The 21,586-nt window shown below is 39.6% G+C and overlaps 1 long non-coding RNA gene across 2 annotated transcripts in view; it reads right to left on the bottom strand.

Annotated features, from left to right (window-relative positions):
- The window catches only part of LOC123333431, a 115,038-nt gene that overhangs the window by 15,237 nt on the left and 78,215 nt on the right, over positions 1-21,586 (bottom strand). Inside the window, exon 3 of one of the 2 annotated variants that reach the window (XR_006550806.1) lies at positions 20,945-21,344. The exons of the other annotated variant lie outside the window; for it this stretch is intronic. This is a non-coding gene — a long non-coding RNA (uncharacterized LOC123333431). Of the gene's footprint in view, positions 1-20,944; positions 21,345-21,586 lie in introns of those variants that run through there. 2 annotated transcript variants of the gene reach the window in all.

Below are 21,586 nucleotides of genomic sequence, written 5' to 3'. Positions count from 1 at the left end.
AAAGCCCCAGACTCTTTTTCATTTTTGGAGGAAATTGGATGGAGCAGGGAACTGTTATAGAACTAGGTGGCTTTTATTGTTCACCTTTTGGCCCACCTGAAGCACAATTACTTCCTTTCCTTAAAAATTCAGCATCTTTAGAAAACTTATTTTTGTTTCAACTGGGTATTTTGGAGGAGGTACTTAATATAACTTAAGAAAAATTTAGTTAAACCTGTCTTATACATTTTGTTCATATTCTCCTCATATTCTCATTTGTTCATATTCTCCTGTATTTGAAAAAAATTTTTAAACAATTTAAGTATTCACTGCTGCTTTGGTACATTTATGCAGATAATTCTTTTTTCCTTGGAAATGCTTTACTTCTTTCCTGTATCTGAATGGAGCTGAAGTTCCATCTTTACTCTCTTTTGATTTTAGGAAGTTTGTCTTTAAAAAATAGATTACTGTTTCCCCAGAACTGAAGGGAAAAAAATAGTTCTTTTCATTAGGTTATTATTCACCCTTTATGTTTGCCTTTTCTTCTCTCCTGTCAGTACATTCCATTAAAAAAAATCTTGTTCAATAACTAGCTGGCTGAGTTCATTTTCTCATAAATTTATTCATATCACAGTAGCTACTTGGCAAAGAATTCTACAAAATTCACTGACCTTGGAAACCAGATAGGTGTGAGGGATGCTCTTAACTCTATATACCAATTAAGAGGAATATTTACAACATGATGGTTTTTAGATACTGGAGGTTTCAGTCTGAAAAACAGTACCATAACTGTTTATAAAGAGCACCAACTTTATTCCCTTTGGACCATGAGCTTATTATTTTGATGACAACACGCTAGTACTCATTTGCTGCAAGACTGGTGTATGTTGCCCAGTGATATGGGCAGAGGTTCCTGAACAGATTGCCTTGATCATTATGATCCATATGGCCAAGCGCAAGTGAATGGGTGAGGAGGGAGGGCATCTTACTCCATGTCACAGAGTCACTCACCCTGTCCAAATGAAAGAGACAGGAGAGAGTTGTGTCATGTGACTTTTTAAGAACATTCCCATTTTTGCCATCTGATGATTCACTGAATATCACCTCCTCAAATCTCTTCTAAGCACTTATCCTGGGGAGTACATGTCTAATCCTCAAGATGATTTTAAAGAAAAAGAAACATATACTTTACAGGAAGAAAGTGAAGGAGATTCAGAAATCTTGTGGTCGGGACAATTGATGAATCCAATACAAAAGACACAATACTGTCTTTATCACTTCTGTGCTTTTCACAGAAGCTGCCGTTACGATAAGAAAACAGTATAGCATCACGACTCAATAGACATGGATTTGAACAAACTCCAGGAGATAGTGGAGGACAGAGGAGCCTGGCATACTGCAGTCCACGGGGTCACAGAGTCAGATATGACTTAGAGACTGAACAACCACGACCACCCTTTATCCCACAGAAATGTAGAAGGAAAAAGTTAACCTGAAACTCTATGACCCTGCAATAATCACTATTAACATTTTAGTGACTATCTTTATATATATGTCCATGGATACACATCCATAATTTTGATATAACATGCCAACAAAGTGTCCTTATAATGTATAACTAGCCTTTCTTGTCTCTTTCTCTCTCACACGTGTCTTTCATCCAACAATCTGATTGTGTTTTTCTCCATGTACACATGTGCACATACAACATACATGTACATGACCCAGTTCATTGAACATGGTGAAGAGAAATGACAAGTTTAATGTGAGCCAGCATTCACATTTATCCTTGTCCTATACCCTCTCCCACTCCAGTACTCTTGCCTGGAAAATCCCATGGATGGAGGAGCCTGGAAGGCTGCAGTCCATGGGGTCGCTGAGGGTCGGAGACGACTGAGCGACTTCACTTTCACTTTTCACTTTCGTGCACTGGAGAAGGAAATGGCAACCCACTCCAGTGTTCTTGCCTGGAGAATCCCAGGGACAGGGAAGCCTGGTGGGCTGCCATCTATGGGGTCACACAGAGTTGGACACGACTGAAGTGACTTAGCAATATACCCTTTCCCCACTGATTCACATTGAGATTCTTGGGAGCAAGAGATAGAATTAAAATCTTGAAGAGGTGCTTCCATAAAAACAGTACCAAACCCAGGGCTCAGACAGTGCTACTTTAGCAAATCACCAGCATATGGGGGTTTTCTTCTGCTGCACCTCAGACCACAGGGCAGCTCTGGGCAAGTCAAAGCCACAGTGCCCCGTGGGAGACTCCAGAGGAAGAAGAGTATGTGCAGTGCTGCCTGGAGAAGTCAATCGAAAGGCTGTGGGGTGGGAAAGGATGGGAGGTGGGAAGGAGGTTCAAGAGCAAGGGGGACATATGAACACATATGGCTAATTCACATTGATGTATGGCAGAAATCAAACCAATATAGTAAAGCAATTATCCTTCAATTAAAAATAAATAAATTTAAAAAAATAAACAAAGGCTACCAGGAAAAAAATAGGATATAAAAAGCTCCAAGAAAGGAAAAGTCCTTAACTAGAAAAAGAGACAAGAGAGACAAGAGGCAATTGATAAAATGGGTAAAAACACCAATATTAGAGTCACAGTGCATGACTTTGAATCACTTGCCCAGGTGGTTAACCCTTATTCCTCTGCGCCTTGCTTTCTTCATCTGCAAAATGAGAACAATTAACAGAACCTCCCTCCCAGAGTGTATTACTTTCCGAGAGCTGCCATCACAAGTACCAAAAACTGGATGGCTTACACAACAGAAATGTATTGTCTCACAATTCTGGATGCTAGAAGTCCAAACCAAGGTATTGACAGTGTCGGTTCCTTTGCGGAGCTGCGAGGGAGGACCTGTTCTATGCCTTGCTCCCAGTTCCTGGTGGTGCGCTGACCATCTTTGGCTTGTAAACGTGTCACTCCAACATCTGCCTTTGTCTTCACGCAGTATAGACACTGTGTGTGTCCACATCATCTTCCCTCTGTGCATGTCTGTTCTGCGGCCAAATTTCCCCTCGATATAAGGACATCAGTCATTCTGGATGAGAGCCCCTTCTAATGACCTCATTTTAAATTGTTTGCTTCTGTAAAAACCCTATTTCCAAATGAGGTCACATTCTGAGGTACTTAGTACATCAACATACTTTTTGCAGAGGACACAATTTAATCCACAGCATAGTTTTTGTGATAAGTGAGTAACTTGATGTGCATAAGTGATTAACATATGGCTTGGAATATAATTACTACACAACCAGTAGCATTAATAATGGCAATATGTTCTGTATAAATTAAGAGCCAGTAAGTATATTTAGTGAATGGGGGCTTCCCAGGTGGCTCAGTGGTAAAGAATTTGCCTGTCAATGCAAGAGACGCAGGAGACATGGGTTCAGTCCGTGAGCAGGAAAGATCCTCTAGAGGAGGAAATGGCAATCAACTCCAGTACTCTTGCATGGGAAATCCCATGAACAGACTGGTGGGCTACAGTTCATGGGGTCACAAAGAGTCAGACATGACTAAGCGACTGAGCATGATATTTACTGAATGTACCTGGCAGGAGAAGCAGCTCTGGTTTATGCCATGTTGTAAGTGGATAATAAATTTACTGGGGATAGCTACAAATTTCCTAAAGTCTTGGAGGAAGGAGAACAGGAGGACTAAAATCCTGAGTGAACAAGAGGAAGCAAAGGTCAGTGGAGGTCGGTCTAAGGAAATTCACGTGACACACACACAAAACATGGACTATTTCAAAATCCCTGAACTGACCTTTACTTGCACAAGAAATCGATTCAGTATCTAGTCTAGTGTTTTTTCCACCTGGTGCACCCTAGGAATCTAGGTAGAGGCACCTGGCTTTCTCTCAAATCACGTCTTACCCTAGAAGGTCACGGATTGGCAGGAAATCAAGAATGTGAAATCAGGAATGTCCAGGGAACTGGTAATATATATAAAGTAGAAAGTCAATGTATTCATTTGAAATTAGGATCCTATGCATTGGTGAGGCAAACATTTACATTGTCTCCTTGAAATCAAGACATGTGGGAAGCGACGTTGTCTGAAGCTTTCATTAACACTTGTAATGATAAGGGCATAACAGGGAGAGTCAGTTCTGTGGTTTAAGTGGTCAATAGCAGCAGGTTCAGAGAGGATGTTGCCTCTGTCTCTATAATAAAGATATAACTGCTCAGAGATCAGGAGATGTGTCCTGTGGGAGTCCTTCAGAGCACTGTCTTTGTCCTCTGCAGTCCCTCCACAGTCAATGCAGACACCTCCCTGCCATTTCCACAACATCCTCCTACCAACCCACTGACTCATCCTTTATACAAAAGGCAAAATCGCATTTTGAAGTATTAGTATGTAAATTTTCCCGCAACATTCTCTGGTATCCCTTAAAACTTCTCTCATTCAGGAACTTAAGGTATTCCATACTCATTGCCTCTGGGGATGGGATGATGGAGCAGAAAGACAAAGGAAAGGAGTTTTCCTGGTTTTGGAGTTTCAGTAGTTTAGTCTCTGTGGGGAGAAGGAAGAATCCTGCCAAGATGATAGATTGGGAAGAATATAATGCTGTAAGAGCAGGACTTCCTGTCCCAGACACTAGATAAGTTGCCTTGTCTGGAGGTAATAGGGAAGCAAGAGTTATTAATCCACAAGATATTAGATGCTGGTCTGGCCCCCAACAAGTCATCAGGGGGCCTGTTCTCCCTGGCTAAAGAGAGGGACATAGATACCTGAACACACTGTAATTAAATTTCTACCAGTTGTGAGAAATGGGAGCGCAAGCTAGAAGGCAAATAGACTTACAGGAAAACAGTGCCTTGTATTAGAGGCAAACACAAGCTCATAAACAGTTTCTCACTACACATTAATACTGTCAATCAAAAAGTAATCTAGTGTCCCTCTATCCAGAAGCCACTGCTTCCCTGGAAGGGAACTGCCACTCTCCGCTCTGATCCATCAGTTTTTATTTGCAGTTCAAAGCTCTGAAAACAAATTTATTCCCCCTATTTTCTTCTTTTTTTCCTAATTTCCAATTGACCACAATGTTGTCTATGTCATAATCTAATAAATATACCTATTGGAACAACTAAACAGAGTAGCTGAAATTGGAACAATGTCAGAAAAAATATTATTTCTCATATTCTACAGGGGCTTCCCTTTTGGCTCAGACAGTAAAGAATCCGCCTACAATGAGGGAAACCTGGGTTCGATTCCTGGGTTGGGAGAATCCCCTGGAGAAGAGAATGGCTACACACTCCAGTATGCTTGTCTGGAGAATTCCACAGACAGAGAAGCCTGGCAGGCTACAGCCCATGGGGCCGCAAAAAGTCAGACACAACTGAGTGACTAACACTTTCACCTTCATATTCCATATAAATACAAAGCATGATAGAACAACTTACTTGAATGTAACCATTTCTAAGTTCAAAAATTCAATCATAGTATTTTGTGTATCAATTAACAAACATGCATCTGTAGACCGTTATCCAACTTTTTCTTGTGATTCTAAATTAACAACCATAATATGAATTCTCAGAAGTTTGACATTTAGATATTTCTAACGTGGCTTCAATTAGACATTCCATTCTAGGGGGAAAAAAAAACTCCTAGACTCCTATGCAATGCACTTTCTGGCAGAATGCTCTCAAAATGTAAGGAGAATATTTAACACATATTCAGTCTCAATTTTGAAATCATTTGATGAATTTTTAATTATTGGTTTAAGTACAAGGTCACTTATTTTTTAATAGATCTCCACCTCTTGAAATTTTTAAATGGTTCACTCAATCATCCTCAATAACCTAAAAATAATTGAGAGAGAAATGCATATAACTTCCCAGGTGTTACTCCCCACCCTTAACCACACACACACACGCATATGCATACAGACACCAATTAAGTATGCACAACACAGGAATAAGTCAAGACTGAAAGGTTAAGAAATTGCTATTGATCACCAAGTCAGAATTTTTTAGCTGAGAAGAGATTTTCAAAATGTGACAGAAGACTCTAAAAATAGGAAATGTATTTCACAAGCTAAGCTGTAGCACAGGCCCACGGTACATGGAGTTCTCAAGTACACTCATAAAGTTACCGGAAAAGTTTCAAATTGCCACCTAAGAAATAAGAACTTATGCCTCATGGCTGAGCAGTGGGATCCAAGGATTTGAAATCATGGCAAAAATTCTCCTGGTATACAGGGGTTTTGTATTTGGAAAAGACTACAATACTAGCTTCCCTACTGCTGCAACATGAGAAATATATTTCTTTAAACAGAGAAGGTAGAAGCCTGGACCTAAGGATACAGGAGTATTTGTTGTTTAAGGAAAAACCCCTGTTCAAAGAGAAGCTTTCTCTTTCTTCAAAGAGAAGCTGCGACCAAAAACAGAAAAAAAAGGAGGAGGTCAGAAAAGCAGAGGGAAAATAACATCTTTCTATTCTTCCTAATGCATTATTCTCCCTTGAGGGAGATTTTTTTTTTCCTTTAAAAATCAGATTTTTCTTCACTTTGCCAGGAGATAGAATTGGTTTGTGAACACTTTGTGCAGTAAAACTTTGCCTGGAGCTGAGTTTCTGTACTACAGAAGGGTCATGACAAATCTAGATACAAAGAGAATAAAAAACAAAAAAGAACAAATCATGTGTCTAGTGCTGATGAAATTACAAACCTAGTTTCCCATTTGAATGGGGTGTCAGTTAAATGGTTGAATTCTAAAACTAGCACAACCCTTCCAAACCGGAGGTCTTGGAGAATTTTAATAAATATTATATAGGAACCCTCCCCCCATCTAAACAATACATTCGTTTTCTGTAGAACACATGAGTAAATATTCTGTCCTTCAGTTAAGCTGCTCTGACAGGCTTTTCCAAATGCATCTTTAAAAATATCAACAGTTTTAACTATCTAGTGCTCATTTGCACTGATTATTTTCCATTCTTTCTCCATTTAGAGTAACCAAAATGATCCCTAAACCAAGATTAAAAAGTTATAACATATGCTTGAGAAAGTTTCCAAAAAGAAAAATCTTAGTCTTTGTTCTAGTAAGATTGAAATAATAACAGCTCACATTTCAACCATCTCATTTGCTCCTCACAGTGAGCCTGTAAGCTAAGGAGAATAGATTGTGTGTGTGTGTGTGTGTGTGTGTGTGTGGTGGGGGGAGGGGGTTGGGGGAGCTGTGCCACACAGCGTGAAGATCTTAGTTCGCTGATCAGGGATCAAATCCATGCCCTCTGCTGTGGAAGTATGGAGTGCTAACCACTGGACCACCAGGGAAGCCCTAAGAAAACAGATATTTGCAGCAGGAAGGAACCTTGATATTAACCTAGGACTGATTCCCCACTAGGACCTCACTCTCATCATTATTTTGTATAGGACCAGATCATTCTTTTCGTGTATTAAGTATATAAGGATCACAAAGTTTTTGAATGACAAGAATTTGGGCTCTTTAGCAACTGGGTTTAAACATTGTACAACCACAATGAAAAAGGTATAGAAGGTTCTTATAAAACTAAATTAAACTGGCCCATCAATTTCCCTCCTGGTTATTTACCCAAGAAAATGAGAACATACGTCCACAAAAACACCTGTACAAAAACGTTCATATCAATTACAGTCATATAATCAAAATGTGGAAGCAGCCTAGGTGTCTACTTTCTGAAGAATGGACAAATAAATGTGATCATTCATGTGATGGAATACTACTAAGCAGTAAAAAAAAAAAAAAAGTAACACATTACTGCAGATGCAAGAATATGACAAACTCAAAAACATGCTACGAGAAGGAAATCTTAAACAAAGGAGTTCATAATTTAGCTCCATTTATGTGAAGTTTTAGAAGAAACAGTCAAAACAATGGTTACTTGGGTGAGGAGGGAGGGTTTACTGGGAAGGAATGAATGAAACTTGCTGGAATGATGGTTATACTATTTTCATTGGGGTTGAGATTGCACAAATTAAGCATTTCTTGGAATTCATGAAAAAAAATGAACATTTATTCAATTCATTGTGTGTTATTTTTACCTGAAAAGAAAAAAGAATCATCAGGAAATATGAACTCTTATTGATGATAAGCATGCTCAAGTATTAGGAGCAGAAGTACATATTTCAAATATATAAAAGGTTTAAAAAGATAGATGGATGGATGGTGCACTGGTTTCTTATTGCTGCTATAAGAAATGCAATGGTTTAAAACAACACAAATTTATTATCTTACTGGTGATCAGAAGTCTGAAATGAATTTCACTGGGGTAAAATTCACGTTGTAGGCAGGGCTGTGCTCCTTCTGGGCACAGAGGCTCTGGGAGAGAATCCTTTCTCTTGCCTTCTCCAGCTTCTAAATGCTGCCCACATCCCTTGACTCATGCCCCCTTCATCTTCAAACTTCTGACTCTGCTTTCACTGTCTCTTTGGCTTCTCTACTCTTAAAAGAATTCTTGAGATGACAATGAACTCAACTGGGTAATAAAAGATAATTTCCCATCTCAAGTTCCTTAACAAAATCATATCTGTAAAATCTCTTTTGCTAACATACTCACAGGTTTTGATGACTAGACCATGACATCTTTGAGCTGACCAATATTCTGCATACCATGGAGGGATAGAGAAATGGATAAATATTTGACAAAACAAGTATAGTAAAATGTCAGTTATATAATCTTAGGATAAGGACATGAGCTCTCAGTGTAAAATCCTTTATATTATTTTTGCTTGTTAGAAATTTTCCATAATAAAACATTGGAGGAAAAAGCTAAAGCTTAAGTTCTAACCATGAACAGTACCTTGGCAAAAGCTTTGTGACCACAGAAGATGTCAAGAGAGTGAGTGAATCCAAACAGACCTCACGGTCAAGATGAGAAGAAAGAGGGCCCAGAATGCCAGTGTGAACTAAGAATTAGAGCTGAGGCAGACCAAAGCTATGGAAATCTAACTGAGAGTTGTCTGAATACCAGCAACCAAGGGCACGTAGAATGAGCTACCTCCTCACCAAAGCCAACAGCTGCACTCTCCCCTCTACTCGACAGAATGCCAAAGTGCACATAAACACATCTACCCCACCATCAATCCTGGGAAGAAGAGGAGACCTAAAACTCTAAATTCATTATTTATATGTATAAGCAATGACAGATGCAATACTAAAGTACTCAAGTGGCAGGATTACATTTTCTCAACCAAGTGGTATTGGACCTTGAAAGGGCAAGTAATTTTTTAATAGAAAAATGAAATGATCATCTATGCAAATGTGAATCTATGGTCTAGAAATTCCTATCTGAAACATTCATACCCATTCTATAATGGAAAAAAGAGGCCCAGAGAAACAAGCTTTCTCTTTTTTAAGTTCAGGGTCCTTCTCACTGGAAAGAAATGAAGAAAGCTGGCAAAAAAGGAGTAGAAGGGAGGTTGAGAATAAAGAGAGAGGTTTTTAATGATAAAGCAAAATAAACCAACCTGGTCTGCCTAAGAAAAAAGTACTCTGAGAAATTTTCCAATTTATTGTTTTCAGTGTGAGATTTTACGTTTTCTCTGAAAATCAACACATCATGGCTGCCCTAAATCTTCTATTAATACATTGCCATTAGGAGTAAATTTCCTGAAATAAAAACATGACTGCCTTTTATTAACAGTGGCCCAAGAGCCTTTGACTCTATACCTTTCCTGATACAGGGAAAAATGATACAGTCAGGGATGATACTCAAAATATGCAATGTTCACTATGGCAGGAGAACACACCAATCAAAACAGATCCAACTATGAACAATCCACATAACCATACAAGTGCAAGCCAGCCAAATCTTGGTTCTATAACCAGATTATTTCATATTCCACCATTAGGAGCGAGGTACATAAACCGATTCTTTTTTTTTTTTTTCTTTTCTTTTTTTTTTAATTTTATTTTATTTTTAAACTTTACATAATTGTATTAGTTTTGCCAATTATCAAAATGAATCCGCCACAGGTATACATGTGTTCCCCATCCTGAACCCTCCTCCCTCCTCCCTCCCCATACCATCCCTCTGGGTTGTCCCAGTGCACTAGCCCCAAGCATCCAGTATCGTGCATCGAACCTGGACTGGCTACTCGTTTCATACATGATATTTTACAAGTTTCAATGCCATTCTCCCAAATCTTCCCACCCTTTCATAAACCGATTCTTAATCAGTGGGAAAACATTCAAAACAATAAGACAATACATAAAATAATTAGAAATTAATCATAATACTCAAATCATTTGATCTAATCTTGCACTTAAGCACTCTCCTAAACCAATCTTAAGACAATCTGCAAAGAAAGGATTTTTTTGGTAAATTATATGTTGGTATAAAATATCTTTGTTTTAATGCTATATTGTACTTAGCTGCAATCAGGAGTTCTATAAACAGGTATTCAATAAATACTGTAGAATGAATGGAAAAAATGAATGAACCAAAATATCAATTTGTTTCTACTGCCTCAAGAGAATTCATTAATTCACTAAATACTGTCATCTTGAGAAAAACTTTTCATTGCAGCAAGGTTGCAGCTTTCATACAGGTAGATAGGAAACATAGGTTTTCCTCGAATGGAATAAGCTTAAAATGTAAGAAGATTAAGTTCATTCATGCAAAAAGAGTTGATTAGCCTTCTGAGACTGCTTAAAATCTCTCTAGCATGAAAAAGGAAAACTTAATAAAAATAAGAAGTTACCATACTCGAATATTTTCTGAAATGGGAGGGTTAGGAGATAATCACAGGTTTGCAGCCTGGGATAAAGAACAGCTATGCCATGACTTATAAAGCTAAGTAGGATTTTGATGTTTTTGTATTTAGTACTTAACAAAACACAACAGCTGCTAAACATACTAATCCACTTCATTAGGTGTTAAGTTAATGAAGTTATAAAGTCAAATGACCTTTGTTACCACAATGTCAAGGTTCTAGTACCTAAGATAATAAATACCCAGGCTTATCTTAGGTTTCAAAAGAAAAGCTTCCTGCCTATTATCCTCTCAATTGCTTACTTTTTTAATTTAAATTTATTTATTTTAATTGGAGGCTATTTTTCAAGCATAGATGTATAAATTGCTTATTTTTTGAAAGTTTTTTTTTTTTTTAAAAAAAGAGTGAAATAAAACCTATGGTCTTGTATCACTTCTCCACACTTTTAATATAGTATGGGACAGGATTTGTACCACTGTTATACAATGAAGAGTTTTCATTCAGATTTTTTCAGTGCACAAGAATCAGGTTATGATTTTTTTTTTTTAAAGAATCCAGTTTATATCTTGCACACTCAGAAAACTGCTAGTATTTTGAATTCTTAAACACTTAGGTGAAAATTATTCTGATTGATATGGCAGAGGTGGGGAAGATTTTTAGTTTTCTTAGAAATTTTTGTTTTCATTTCCTTCACTTTATTTTTAAAATGTAGACGTAAGACATACACATATTTCAAGATTCAATCAATACCTTGACATTTCCTACCTAAGTTTCCTTTGGTTTTCAATATGTCAGGTTTTAGCTGCTACTGAGCCTTTGACTCTTTCTGATAAACACACCTCAGGAGCACTTGACCAGCCTGTGAAGAGCAAGTTATAATACTGGGATCCAAGAAAGGTTTCAAGGTCACCAGATTTTGTCCAGGGCATTCCAAATACATTTTCAACACTCTGTTAGGAGGTGGGAGCAAATATACAAGTAATATATTCGAACTATAAGAAAGGAAGCTCTCCCTAGGCAACAGATACTTGAATCATTTGTATTTACAGTATAGTTTTTCAACTGTGCTTCCCAAGACATTAGAGATTTCACAAAGCCCTTTAGGAGTCACTGCAAGAACAGAAAGGTAAGGGGTTTGGATAAGTGGGGCTGCCAGACCTTCACTGGAACAGAGGGTGCATCGTTAAAAAAAATAGAGGTAGCCTGGGAGTTCGGAGAAGGCGATGGCACCCCACTCCAGTACTCTTGCCTGGAAAATCCCATGGACCGAGGAGCCTGATGGGCTGCAGTCCATGGGGTCGCGAAGAGTCGGACACAACTGAGCGACTTCATTTTCACTTTTCACTTTCATGCATTGGAGAAGGAAATGGCAACCCACTCCAGTGTTCTTGCCTGGAGAATCCCAGGGACGGGGGAGCCTCGTGGGCTGCTGTCTATGGGGTTGCACAGAGTCGGACACGACTGAAGTGACTTGGCGGCGGCAGCAACAGCCTGGGAGTTAAAAATAAGTTTGAAAACCGCAGTGGCAGAATAAGAAGATAAAGGGAAAAAGTGGGAATCTTGAATACATAAAAACTTCTTTAGGTAGTTAGACCAAATAAAGAATGCAGAATGTCCTTGTGTGGGCTTCCCTGGTGGTTCAGAGAGTAAAGAATCTGCCTGCAATGCACGAGACCTGGGTTCAACCCCAGGGTCAGGAAGATCCCCTGGAGAAGGGAATGGCTACCCACTCCAGTATTCTTGCCTGGGAAATCCCATGGACAAAGGAGCCTGGCAGGCTACAGTCCATGGGGTTGCAAAGAGTCAGACACGACTGAGTGGCTCTCAGTTGGCGTGTCATAATAATATATATCTATTCGGTCTCTGCCCCTGGTTCCTGACACAAAGCTCCTAGATAACTTGGAATTTCCTGGGTAAAAGGAGCACTTTTTATTCTGATGAGAAAACTCTTGGTGGATTCCTGGATATCTTCAAGATGGGGGCTGGTCACCAGAAAAACTAAGCCATAATGAAAAACTAGGAACTTAAGCCCCACCCCATCCCATCCTCTAGGGAGGAAAGATTGCCTGGAGACTGAGTTAATAATCAACCATGCCTCCATGAGGAATTCTCCATGAAAAATTCTAAACTATGGGGTTCAGCGAGCTTCCAGGTTGGTGAACACACGCACATGCTGGGAGGGCAGTGCATTCCAACTGCACAGACCAGGTGGACTTACCCTAGGCACCCTTCACCTGGCTATTCATCTGTACCCTTTGTCACATCTGTTATAATAAACTGGTTAACATAAGTGTTTCCCTGAATTCTGTGAGTCATTATAGCAAATTACTGAAGCTGAGGAGGGAGATGTGGAAACCCCCAATCTGTAGCCAAGTCAGACAAAAGTGTAGGTAACCTGGGGACCCACTACTTGTGGTTGGTGACACTAACTACACATGGTTAGGGTCAGAATTGAATAAAATTGCAGGACACTCAGTTGGTGTCTGAAGAACCTTGGAAATTTTCTTGGTGTGGAAAACCCACACATTTGGTGTCATAAGTGTTGCAAGTAGAAGAGCAATTCTCCTTTATTTGTTCTGATAATATTACTGTTATCAAATAGTTGAGCCACTGCCTGGCTTTAAAGAGGTCTTACATCTGAAGATCATGCACCAAAAGACACAGATATTGACTGGGACCTCTTTACATGATGTGATCCAATTAATACTCTTATTCTGAGAGTATAACATCTGGACTCTGGCTTCTTATTTTTTCTTAACTGGTATCAGATTCTCTCTACCCCTTGGTGAGACTATCTATGATCAATTGGGTGCCCCAGATTCTCTTCAAAGAAGTTCATTATGTGTTGATCAACTGGCTGAGTATCAATTCATGAAATGTTACGTAGAAGATTCAAGTAATATCTTATTGACCATTTTCTTACTTAGAAAAATAGAGGAGTCTGAGCAGTTGCTTATTAAAGTTTCTCACTCACCTCACAGTTTCAGTTTTCAATTTAAGTTCTCTACTTTATGCATTAGGTGAAGTTCTAAAATTACTGCACTCAGCCTAACCAAAGGCATCTGAGTTTATATTTACTGGTGTAAATAGCAATTTAGCAGGGTGATGGTATTTGTTACACACAAGTAATTTGAATTCAGTCAATTTTCTTTGCAAAATTCAGATTACAGTTGGTATTAAATTCTCCACAAGAAATCAAACAAACAGAAGCAATATGTGCTATGAAATGAAAGAAACCCAAACATGCTCAGAGGCGGTTTGGCTCTACCAGATGAGGTTATTGAATTTGGCACTCTGAGAAAAGGGTTCAAAGAATACAGCCATCCAGGACTATTGGATTTCAACCAAGTGAAGTTGGAAGGATTAAGGGATCTAGCCAAGGAGACACAGAAGGGCAGCCCACAGGCATTGGCCAGCATAAGGAATAAGTGCTATTCCCAGCAGGCTATAGAGGGCCCCCTGAGTAAAATTTCTTTGGGTTGGAATTTCTCTAAAAGGAACATGAATTTTTAGATGGATTCACCAAATGGGGTCTATTCAAAGACTGGGCAGAATACTATGCTAGCTAAACACGGAAGTGGGGGGAGAGAGAGGGAGATGGAGGAGTTACAGTGAAGCAACAGGCAGGCAGCCTAGGGCTTAATACATTCTGGGAAGCCAGGCAAGGAAATGTGTGCACTCATAGGTTCTTACAGATGTACCAGGGAGATGGGGAAACAAACACCAGGTGGGAGTAGGAAGACCACTAAATGAGGGAAAAGGTGAGGAAATTATCCAAAGGAATCAAATGCTGAAACAGGCCTTTTTCCTGAGTTTTCTGTATCCTATACTGATCTCCCATCGGTTCCTGAATATGACAAAGTTTCTCAGCGTGTGGCTGAGCTTTTACTGTTTTATCAGCCTACAGAATTCTCCCATTCCTACTTATGAGACCAGCTACTATTAGATTCTCTTTCACTGGATTTAGATTTCAATATCATATCCTCCAGAAAGCATTTCTGGATCCTCAAGCCCCCATTATCCAGCAATACTTTCATTTTGACACACATAACACATTAGTAAATAGCTGGGTTTTCTGAGAGAAAAATCTATGAGCATAAGGACCATGTTTACCTTACTGACCAAGATGACCTCAGTACCTAGAAGGTGCCTGGAATGGTGTTTCATGTTTTCTGAATGACTGTACAGAAGAGTCCATTTGACACTTGTAGTATATTCAGGTATATGGTAGCTAGGCTCACAGCAATGTTGCTGTAGTTCTATCTCTGCTACGCATTCCTTCACCCCACTGCTTCACTCTAACATGTGGTTTAATTAATTAAGGGTCTACCTTTGCAGTCATTGTAAGATAACTCACATATTACCTATTTCCAAAACTTTTTTCCTTTCCCTTGCTTTCTGTATTAAGGCAGTTAGGTTATGCTTTGATTACAAATAACCTCAAATTTCCATGATTTAAATAGAAGGCTTTATTTCCCACCTATGCAATTGTGCTACACAGCCAAGCAGCTCTCAAGGGCTCAAGCAATGGCTTGATGAGGCAGGGCTGCTTCAGTCTTCTGGCGACCTCATAGCAACAAGCGTCTTTGTGCTTGCTGTGATACAGAAGGAAGCATGAAGACTCACTTGATAGCTCCTGAACGCTTTGACCTGAAAATTACACCTGTTGTATATGCCATGGGGAAAACTACCTACACGACCACACTCAACTTCACAGGTAGGGAAGTGATCCTGGAGATAGAGGAGAACTGGATAACAGGAGACATTGGTGACATCTACAACATCTTCTACCCTAGAGGCTGGAAAGCTAAATGTTCATTTCTCAACCTCTCTTGCAGTTATGTGTAGCAATGTGACATAGAGGAATTTTTTTTTTTTTAACAGCTCACTTTCAAAAGTTCTGGAGGACTTTTTCTAACCTGATTTGGACCAATTACTGTGGTCCTTCAGTTGATCTGCTTGAATCAGGTACATTATTTCAGCTTCAAGTAACAGAAAAACTATTACCAGCTTAAATTTAGGAATGAATCATAAAATGATTTGCTTGGCCTCATAGAGTTACTGGTTCAGCTATAGCATTGTCTATAGCTATAGTTCTTGCCATGTGAGACAAATAAGCCTCTAGATTCATTTAAGCGACTTCTTCCATATGGAAAGTTGAGAAGATATGAGCTCAGGATTTACTGGCAAATACAGTGCCAGTCTTTTCCATTCTGTTGTTTTCCTCTATTTCTTTGCATTGATTGCTGAAGAAGGCTTTCTTATCTCTCCTTGCTATTCTTTGGAACTCTGCATTCAGATGCTTTACTCTTTCCTTTTCTCTTTTACTTTTCACTTCTCTTCTTTTCACAGCTATTTGTAAGGCCTCCCCAGACAGCCATTTTGCTTTTTTGCATTTCTTTTCCATGGGGATGGTCTTTATCACTGTCTCCTGTGCAACGTCACGAACCTCATTCCATAGTTCATCAGGCACTCTGTCTATCAGATCTAGCCCCTTAAATCTATTTCTCACTTCCACTGTATAATCATAAGGGATTAGATTTAGGTCATACCTGAATGGTTTAGTGGTTTTCCCTACTTTCTTCAATTTCAGTCTGAATTTGGCAATAAGGAGTTCATGGTCTGAGCCACAGTCAGCTCCCGGCCTGGTTTTAGCTGACTGTATAGAGCTTCTCCATCTTTGGCTGCAAAGAATATAATCAATCTGATTTTGGTGTTGACCATCTGGTGATGTCCATGTGTAGAGTCTTCTCTTGTTTTGTTGGAAGAGGGTGTTTGCTATGACCAGTGCATTCTCTTGGCAAAACTCTATTAGTCTTTGCCCTGCTTCATTCCGTATTCCAAGGCCAAATTTGCCTGTTACCCTAGGTGTTTCTTGACTTCCTACTTTTGCATTCCAGTCCCCTGTAATGAAAAGGACATCCTTTTTGGGTGTTAGTTCTAAAAGGTCTTGTAGGTCTTCATGGAAGCGTTCAACTTCAGCTTCTTCAGTGTTACTGGTTGGGGCATAGGCTTGGATTACTGTGATATTGAGTGGTTTGCCTTGGAAAGGAACAGAGATCATTCTGTCGTTTTTGAGATTGCATCCAAGCACTGCATTTTGGACTCTTTTGTTGACCATGATGGCTACTCCATTTCTTCTAAGGGATTCCTGCCTGCAGTAGTAGATATAATAGTCATCTGAGTTAAATTCACCCATTCCAGTCCATTTTAGTTCACTGATTCCTAGAATGTCGATGTTCACTCTTGCCATCTCCTGTTTGACCACTTCCAATTTGCCTTGATTCATGGACCTAACATTCCATAACCCGTGCAATACTTCTCTTTACAGTATCAGAAAACAACAGAATGGGAAAGACTAGAGATCTCTTCAAGAAAATTAGAGATACCAAGGGGACATTTCATGCAAAGATGCGCTCGATAAAGCACAGAAATGGTATGGACTTAACAGAAGCAGAAGATATTAAGAGGTGGCAAGAATACACAGAAGAACTGTACAAAAGAGATCTTCATGGTGATGGTGTGATCACTCACCTAGAGCCAGACATCCTGGAATGTGAAGTCAAGTGGGCCTTAGAAAGCATCAGTATGAACAAAGCAATGGAGGTGATGAAATTCCAGTTGAGCTATTTCAAATCCTGAAAGATGATGCTGTGAAAGTGCTGCACTGAATATGCCAGCAAATTTGGAAAACTCAGCAGTGGCCACAGGACTGGAAAAGGTCAGTTTTCATTCCAATCCCAAAGAAAGGCAATGCCAAAGAATGCTCAAACTACCACACAATTGCACTCATCTCACACACTAGTAAAGTAATGCTCAAAATTCTCCAACCCAGGCTTCAGCAATACGTGAACTGTGGACTTCCAGATGTTCAAGCTGGTTTTAGAAAAGGCAGAGGAACCAGAGATCAAATTGCCAACATCTGCTGGATCATGGAAAAAGCAAGAGAGTTCCAGAAAAACATCTATTTCTGCTTTATTGACTATGCCAAAGCCTTTGACTGTGTGGATCATAATAAACTGTGGAAAATTCTGAAAGAGATGGAAATACCAGACCACCTGACCTGCCTCTTGAGAAACCTATATGCAGGTCAGGAAGCAACAGTTAGAACTGGAAATGGAACAACAGACTGGTTCCAAATAGGAAAAGGAGTACGTCAAGGCTGTATATTGTCACCCTGCTTATCTAACTTATATGCAGAGTACATCATGATAAACGCTGGGCTGGAAGAAGCACAAGCTGGAATCAAGATTGCTGGGAGAAATATCAATAACCTCAGATATGCAGATGACACCACCCTTATGGCAAAAAGTGAAGAGGAACTAAAAGCCTCTTGATGAAAGTGAAAGAGGAGAGTGAAAAAGTTGGCTTAAAGCTCAACATTCAGAAAACTAAGATCATGGCATCCGGTCCCATCACTTCATGGGAAATAGATGCGGAAACAGTGGAAACAGTGTCAGACTTTAATTTTGGGGGCTCCAAAATCACTGCAGATGGTGATTGCAGCCATGAAGTTAAAAGACACTGCTTGGAAGGAAAGTTATGACCAACCTAGATAGCATATTCAAAAGCAGAGACATTATTTTGCCAACAACGGGCCATCTAGTCAAGGCTATGCTTTTTCCAGTGGTCATGTATGGATGTGAGAGTTGGACTGTGAAGAAAGCTGAGCACCAAAGAATTGGTGCTTTTGAACTGTGGTGTTGGAAAAGACTCTTGAGAGTCCCTTGGACTGCAAGGAGATCCAACCAGTCCATTCTAAAGTAAATCAGTCCTAGGTGTTCATTGGAAGGACTGATGCTAAAGCTGAAACTCAAATACTTTGGCCACCTCATGTGAAGAATTGACTCATTGGAAAAGACTCTGATGCTGGGAGGGATTGGGGGCAGGAGGAGAAGGGGACGACAGAGGATTAGATGGCTGGATGGCATCACCAACTCGACAGATATGAGTTTGAGTGAACTCTGAGATGTGGTGATGGACAGGGTGGCCTGGTGTGCTGCGATTCATGGGGTCACAAAGATTCGGACACGACTGAGTGACTGAACTGAACTGAACTGACAGTGCCAGTCTCAGTGACATAACCAGTTCCAAAGGAATGAAAAGCCCACAGAGAGAAGCAAAATTCTAATGATAGAGAGGAAAAAGACAGAAAGAGACCTGAGAGCTTTCAATCTCAGGGTTCTAAATGATATTGCATAGCACATAACACCCTTCAAATAACTTTCCTAGCCATTGTCTGATTTCAAACAATAATTTCAATGGGACAGGCAGGGCAAATTCCATTAGTAGAGTAAGTAGAGTGTATGGAGACCTGGAAACATAAGGGCCAGTGCCAGATTTGTCAGCCATTCATTGTTCAGGCTAAAGCATGTCCATAAAATAAGGAATTTGAACTACATTGGCATGGTAAATGTAAATCCAGTCTTTTGACCACAGAAATGACTTGTAAATCCTAGCTCATCCATTCATAAGCTGTGTAACTTCTGGTAAACTTAATTAAACCACTAGGTTTCCATTATTTCATTCAAAAAACTGGGATGATAACATTTCTGCACTTTAACAATTAAACAAAATAATTAAGAAGTATCTATTTCAATGCTTGACCCACAGTAGATCCTCAATAAATATTTTTTCCCTACCAGTACATTTTCTTCTCCCAAAGTTTCCTTTCTACCAAGAAATTACATTTCCATTTTACAAATAATTTTATTGAGTCACCAATGGGTTGAGGACCACTCAAATCAATTCAGCTAGCCAAGGTTTAAAATGGGGCACAGTTCTGAAATGAAATCAGAATCTCTGCTTCTAGACTAACAGTCTGGCATCATTTCTATAATGCCCAAATCCCACAATTGTTCAATTCATCTAGCATTTATCAAGCGTGTACTTTGCAAAAGCAGATTGCTCACCATCCCTTAAGGCACAATGATCCTCCCATTGCCATAATCTCCCCATAGACACGGGATGTTTATAGTATCATATAATTTGAGGATTGGAAGAGACCTTAATGGTAATTTGCTTTAACTTCCTACTCAGAGCTGGAATTCCCTTTATAGCTCCCCTGACCTATGGCCAAGCTTCTGTTAGAACATTCCAACACAGATGCCACTGAGGATGAAAATGCAGTGGCTCTGGTGGCATGGTTTTAGAAGTCAGTCCTCTTTTGATTGCTGGTATCAGAAATTTCACTCAAACTGCCCATGCCAAACAAACATATTTTTTCATCTACTAATTTGTGGGTTTGGACCAGGCTTCACGCATTTCTCAATTAAGGGGTTTGACTACTGCCATCATAATCTGATCTCATTGTTTCTTGTCTGATCTCTGTACCAGCCACAATGTCACTGGGATGCAAACCTCTGACTTGCCAAGCCCAAGACTCATATCCAATCCTGTTATCAGAAGTAGGGGCAGTGCCACTAAACCCCCAGGTCTGAGGTGAGGGAGAAACAGCTTCTCAGGAGAAATCAGAAAGAAGGAGAAATGGAAATTGAGCACACAAAAACAACAAATCTCACCACAATGCCATCGTAGTCCACACCCTGAGCTGGAAAAGGAAGTCAAGGATGTTTTTCTCCAAAACATTAAAAGTTAAAGTTAACAGTTGAAACATGACTTGCATTATACTGTCTGTTAGGAATTCTTTTGATTGCAAATATCAAATAAGCAAATACTGGCTTAATAGAAGATTCATTTTTCTTACAGAGAAGCTAAGAAATTTTTAATCTTTTTGGCCTTGATTCAGAAGTTTAGCAGTGTCCGGTTTCTGGATTGATGACTTCCAGGTTTTCTTGGTATCTGCTGATGGCAGCAAGAGACGCCAAGTCCTACCAACTCTAAGTAACATACCTTAGAGGCAGGAAGCAGGAAGCAGTGTAGAGCAATCCATGTACTTCTTTTTGATCTAGAAGAAAACCCTCCTTCCCAGAAACCTTAAAAAAAAAAAAAAAAACACTTCTCTTTACCTCTTATTGTCCAGGACTAGGTCACACATCCATGTCCATCAGCAGGCTGTTGGTGTTGCTCAGTTGCTCAGTCATGTCTGACGCTTTGTGACCCCATGGACTGCAGCACGTCAAGCATCCCTGTCCTTCACAATCTCCCAGAGTTTGCTCAAATTCATGTCCACTGAATGGTGATGCCATCCAGCCATCTTGTCCTCTTTCATCCCCTTTTCCTTCTCCCTTCAAACTTTCCCAGCATCAGGGTCTTTTCTAATGAATCAGCTCTACGCAGCAGGTGGCCAAAGTACTGGAGCTTCAACTTCAACATCAGTCCTTCCAGTGAATATTTAGGACTGATTTCCTTTAGGATTGATTGGTTTGATCTCCTTGTAGTTCAAAGGACTCTCAAGAGTCTTCTCCAACACCACAGTTCAAAAACACTCTTTATGTGCTTTAAGATCAATTCTTATGGTCCAACTTTCACATCCATACTTGACTACCAGAAAAACCATAGCTTTGACTATATGGAACTTTGTTGGCAAAGTAATGTGTCTGCTTTTTTACATGCTATCTAGATTTGTCATAGCTTTTCTTCCAAGGAGCAAGCGTCTTTTAATTTCATGGCTGTAGTCACCACCTGCAGTGATTTTGGAGCCCAAGAAAATAAAGTCTGTCACTCTTTCCATCAGCAGGAGGCAATGACATCTGCTTCTCCAGGCTATAGATTATGAGGAAGACAAAAAGGGGGTCATGGCTTTGAGTATCAACACTGTCTACTAAAACTTTCTTGGCAAGTGTGTTTTTAATCCCTCTTCCTTCCACCCAAACCAAATAAGGCAATCTGACTATTTTGAAGACAACAGTTCTTGATCCCATAATCTCAGGACCTCCAAGAGAGTCATTAGACCTTTTCAAGATAGCAGTTGAATTATAAACTCTACAAGAGGAGAAATCAAAGTT

Source organism: Bubalus bubalis, chromosome 4, assembly GCF_019923935.1.
Source record: "Bubalus bubalis isolate 160015118507 breed Murrah chromosome 4, NDDB_SH_1, whole genome shotgun sequence".
Lineage (NCBI taxonomy): Eukaryota > Metazoa > Chordata > Mammalia > Artiodactyla > Bovidae > Bubalus > Bubalus bubalis.
Note: the sequence above shows the minus strand (reverse complement) of the source record. Positions and strands in the feature narration are given on the sequence as shown.